Raw genomic sequence first — 5707 nt, forward strand, 5'->3', positions numbered from 1 at the left:
CTACTGTCCAAAGGGCGACGTCATCTGCATACACGGAAAACGACACTTTGCGAGGAATTACTGATTGTAAGCAGGCCATCACCACGTTAAAGAGTGTCGGGCTGAGAATGCTTCCTTGGGGGACCCCTTGTATATAGTTCTACACTTCATAGTCTCTTCTCCATATATATATATGGAGAAGAGACTATGAAGTGCAGAACTAGGGTGTTGTCTTGAGTCGGAGCGTAAATACGTTCGAGCGATGACGCATTTCGAGGACTGACAACAAAGACAAGATCACGTGCGACACAAACGCTTTCCGTGTTTCGAAGTATATGTGCACCGCAAGCAGCGAAAGGGGACGCTCATCATGAAATGGTACGCACTCATGAGACTGACTCGTTATTAGGAATTAAACAGTGTCCTCGTTTTGCTTCAAGTTCGAGCTTGTTTACAGTCTCTCAGCAAGCGCAACGCAGTGGGATTTTTATGCACAGTGCACACATGTATCACAACTGTGAATCAGTACTCTTTGTCAAATAAATGTCTCTTTTAGCCAAGTCGCTTTACCTATTCCGAATAACGAATAACGGCGGCAGGCGTGAAAACCACTAGAAATCGATGATAGACAGGACCGGTCGAATGGCGAGCCACACAGGGAGGCCTCTGATTGGCCGACTGGTACGCATAATGTGTCAAATGTTGCAACTTCGTTGGTCGTGTGCCCAGTGTTGTGTGAATTATCTGAAACTTGGGGCTCTATGGGGAGCAGTTGGAGTCTGTAGCCACTGCATTTTTAACGATCGGAGATGCGCACTAGCCAACGCACTCCATTAACTCGACATAACCGTCTGCGTAGCATTTGTGCCCCCGCAGGAAGACAAGATTAATCCTGTTGTAACTATACTTTTCATCTTCCAATGTTTAACAATAAAAGCATCTCGACGCCACTATTTGCGTTTATTCTTCAAGGATATGTGATTCTTTACAGTGCTGGAACGTTATCAATTATTGGACCCAAGCGAAAAAGTCTACTTAGTGATGGCTCTCTTCGATGACATGCAGCTGCAATAGCATGCAAACGGAAAAAGAAATGAATATCTAACATCCGCAGTCCAAACACAGAGCATTCAAGGCGCACAACAGTAGTTTTCGTGGTCAACGTCGAAAGCTGTCCTTCGATCCTCGCTGCACCCTCACGTTCATATTGCTACGTGAGCTGGTCTCGCTTCAAATCCGCTCTTACTTGATTACATGTTCTTCTGCTTGATGACAATACAATCCGCGTACGCGGTGGAGGAAGGCAAAAGGGAGCCGGTCCTTCATATACTGGAGAAGGGCAGTCCTTGATAACACGACCTATTGATTGCGTGGCCTATAAAACGGTCGTCGGGGCAATACCCTTTGCGGTGCTCTTCCCGGGGTGATTTTTCCCCCCTAAACATACATTGTACTCGTTCCCTGTCATTACATTTTTCTTTCTAATATGTCGGGGCAGTATTCTTTGCGGTGCTGTTCCCGGGAACATTTTTTTTCTAAGAACTTTTCCAGGAGTCATTTCTACTGAAGTTTCGATGAACATATTGATGACATTCAGCAGTGGCGGACTGGGACAAAAAAGCTTACTGGGAAAGCGGCCCACCGCGAACTCTATGATCAGTGAAGTCTATGATCATCTATGATCATCAAGTCATGATGAAGTCTATGATCAGTCCGGCCCTGCCCTTCAGATCTAAAATAACAACAGCGAAGTGCATAAGCATCCATAGTGTTATGTACCAGTGGTTATCCACAGTCAATCTGCTCCACTGTACACATAAAACGCACCACAGCACAAATAAGAGTAGCCACCTGGCTTCAGATGTTCTTGTCCAGCACTGAGATGGCGGTTTAAACAATAGGGTTCCACTGATTAAACAATAAAGGGCAGTCCTCAGCTCTGTCGAAGTGGCTCCTGCGACGACTTGCTCTTTGGCTCTGCAGGTTTTAACTTCTCAACCAGAGCAGCGTGGAATGACGACCACGAGAGCTTCGATCCAGACCGTGCTGTTTCAGGAAATTCCGTCGGGCACTCGGACATTGCTCTGCTGCGTCGCCGGCCCTTACTCTCGTAGCTCTCAGGGGAACTGCCAGGGGAATAGGATGAACTGTTCTTACGAGATTTTGAGCCTGGACACGACGTACTGCTCACAGAGCTACGACGGCTTGCATTGCCATAGATGTCGTAGTCTTGCTTCACAACGGGCATCATGAACGCCATTTTGAAGAACAGTTACGATTAGAAACCTAGAAGAAAGCAATTTCACCTGAGGTTATGTAGGCTGGCGTTCGATTCCGGTGCACGGAGTGCTGAGCCCTTTAGGACTGCCTCCAGTTCAAGCAGTTTTCCGTGGATTCAGTAGCGTTGCCTGTTCCCAATGGGTGTAGTCCTACATATCTGCGGTCTGGAGAATTCGAAGAGTGTCTTGAAAATGCTGATATCAGTCTGCAGTCACTTTAACATATCCGAAGCATGCAGGGGGGGGGGGGGGCAGCACCGGGGTCGTGATAAAATATAGCAGGACGGTTGCTCCACGGATGACAATCCGCTACAGTCTGGCGAGCTCAGAGTTCCGGTTAGAAGTGACGTGGGAGGTGGCGTGAAAATACCCTCATGCAGGGAGGGTAGGGGTTGCGATCTCGACAACCATTTCCTCTTTAGACCAATTGCGTGCCCTTGTTTGCTCATGGCCTTGGTCCTATCGGCTCCTTCGTCCACACTTTCTCACCCATGTTAGTCGGGTGCACTTGGCAGACAAGCACGAGCCTTTCTCCAGATAAGGCTCTGCTTGTGGTTGCAAGCGGAATCACGCAAATAATGTTGCAAGAATGGGTGGATTTGGGCCAATCACGGTCTCACGAAGAAGCGAGAAGTGTGTGCTGCGTCACAATAAGCCTTTGTTTGCAACACTCGCTGCGCTTGCAGCAGCAGATTCAAGCACGAGCGATGAGTGATAAGATAGGACTGGCGATTTCTTTGTTTGGCAATATTGGGGGAGGTTGGATTGATCGGTTAGCGTGTTTGCAATCGCTTTTGGACAACAAGTTATCTACTTGCTTATCTTTCTTGGCCAGTGGCATACTGCGTCGTGAATGTTTGTCTCCGGTGTTAAAGGGTATGCGACACTTCGTCTCAAGTTATTTCGGGAATGTAACATGCAATTATTTGCATCGATGTGAACCTGCATTCGAAGTTTTACAGCAACAGTGGTAATAGACCCGTTCAATACCGGCACTGAGAATACTGAAATATACTCACGTCACGTGGCTCTGACGTCACGGCAGGTGTCGCCACCAGGGAAGCGTAACGGACGTATTTTCGTTACCATTTCAATTTTCGTTTCCGTTATCCGTTTCTGACACAAGCCTTTCAATTTCGTTTCCGTTATGTTTCCGTTACTGTTTCCGGTAATGGAACCGCTACTATAGAGCTGCGGGAGGACACCCCGCTCAGCTCTGTCAGCACCCCGTCTTGCCCAAATGCTGCTTCACTACCACGTGGGCGCACTACCCAAGTAATTTCACATTGCTGGGATGCGCACCTCTTGCAGAATTAAAAAAAAAATGCATAGACCTGTCTTCATCCCGTTGAGTGTCGTGCTCAAATCCTGAATCCAGCAAACTCAAGATGGGCGTGACTTCCATCCAATGTCGCGTTCATAGACGGATGCTCTCGGTAGTAAACAATAGTGCCATCACCGCAGTGAAATGAAAAAAATAAATAAAATAAAAATAGAACATACATAAAAGTCGTAGCCTTCCGTCCTCTCTCTCTCTCTGTCTGTCTGTCTGTCTGTGTGTGTGTGGGGGGGGGGGGGTCGCATGTGTTTATGTTTATGTCATGAGTTATGAGGACTGGGACGAGTAGGTAAGCTTTCCAATATTGCACTTTTAGTCACATGAGATCCAATATTGCGCTTTCAATTTGCAGTTGCGTTTTCCATTCCACGAGGACTGGAAAAAGTAGGTAAGCGAGGGATACACCATCGAGATCCAATATTGTGCTTTCCATGCTCTCGTGCAATATTTGGTGCACATATTACAAGGAATGTACTCATCAAATCGCATGGACTCGTCGTCGCTATCGTTACCATCTCCAATTTCGGTCATATACCGTTTCTGTTTCCGTTCCCATTACCGTTCCCAAGCCTCCACCACTCTGGACGCGCGCGAGAAATCACATGCTTACAACTACCGATGGGAACGGCCGGAGCTCTGATGTCAGAACTTGACGATTATGGGTAACGGGTTTACCGTAAGTACGAGAGGCACGGGTTTATAGAGAGTTTTAGTATACCGGCCATAGGCTACCGGTGGGGCCGGTATTGACGTCATGCCTTCTCTGCGCAAGCGCGAGCGGAATACCGGCTTCCCTGTCCTACCGGCCGCCGGTCGGAGGGGCGAAATACCGCGCAGCCTATACCGCCAGCGTACCGCTCGCTTCACCGGCGAGATCGACAGCAGCGCCGCCGCTCTCCTTCCCGTCTCCGTGCGTCGCTACCGGTGAAATGTCGCGGTAGAGTCGCGCTATACTAAACGAGCCTGTTATACCGGAGCCGGGGACTGCGGTAAGCAAGTCCACCGGTAGCCGCGGTAGCCTACCGGGCACCGGTAGCGGTATACTAAAACTCTCTAATATCTCGCAGAGTACACCACGTAGAAATATAGTTTTTTTTCCTCACTACCCCAGTGGTGCAATACAATGAGTGCATGATGTAATGAATAGTGCCGTGCGAATATTCGAATTTTTCGAATATCGCAGCGAATACTTATATGTTCGATTCGAATTCCGGACCGAATACGCATTTCGGTATTCGAATTGCGAATCTAATCTAATGCCTTTTCTATACCGAATATATTCGAACAGTTGCCGAAAAAAAAAAGGCCATGCAAGAACAAACAATTTATCTGCAGCGAAACCGCCAGAGACACTGCTTAAGTGTTTCGTCCTCGAATGTACCGCCTTCTGAATGCATACTGACAGATTTGGCGCTTGTATATCCCTGCAAACTAAAATATATCTCTTCTCTGCTAACGGTTCCTGTACGTTTGTACTTTGGTTCCACTCCGCCTATGCGTGCAAACTATTCCCATTTTGCAGGCATTCGCTTCGTATTCGCTCCGGTTCTACAGGTATTCGCTTCGTATTCGAATATCCAAATCGGCTATTCCCTTCGTATTCTCCTCGGTTTTCAAACCACTATTCGCACGGTCCTAGTAATGAACCACATCTATCAAAGTGTCACAACGGATGACAACAGATTCTCACTCCGCACTTGCGATGGAAGAAAATGCGGATGTGAGTTTCGACGAAGTCGAACTGGACACCCCAGTACGCTTACAAAACGTCCGCACTTGCACTGGTTCTTCAACGATTCGCTTAGCCGTTTTAGAGTAACGAATAAATACCGTGTTTTGGTACTATTTCTGTCAAATCAATGTAAATGATTTCAAACGGATCATGGGAATAATCGCGTTTTTTATTATTATTATTATTATTATTAGATTGTGTCGAAGTACTTCACGGTACGGTTGCACTATGGTCTTCACTTCCTTTTGCGCTACCGGTCCACCGGTGCTTCATCCACACCCCGTGATGTCAATTCAGATTGTTTGTTTGTTCAAAATATCGTGCACGCGATACCTTGTGGCAACACCAGGCAGATTTAGAATCGGGTACCCACGCCAT

General features: G+C 47.3%; 1 long non-coding RNA gene across 1 annotated transcript; it reads right to left on the reverse strand.

Annotated features, from left to right (window-relative positions):
- Positions 1 to 920: 920 nt before the first annotated feature.
- On the reverse strand, positions 921 to 2927 carry LOC135383486 (uncharacterized). Its single transcript, XR_010419905.1, has 2 exons — positions 2286 to 2927; positions 921 to 2105 (listed from the first exon to the last, which is right to left on the reverse strand). It is a non-coding gene; the product is annotated as an uncharacterized LOC135383486 (long non-coding RNA).
- Between the last annotated feature and the right edge of the window lie 2780 nt (positions 2928 to 5707).

This window comes from Ornithodoros turicata, chromosome 2 (assembly GCF_037126465.1).
Source record: "Ornithodoros turicata isolate Travis chromosome 2, ASM3712646v1, whole genome shotgun sequence".
Taxonomy (NCBI): domain Eukaryota; kingdom Metazoa; phylum Arthropoda; class Arachnida; order Ixodida; family Argasidae; genus Ornithodoros; species Ornithodoros turicata.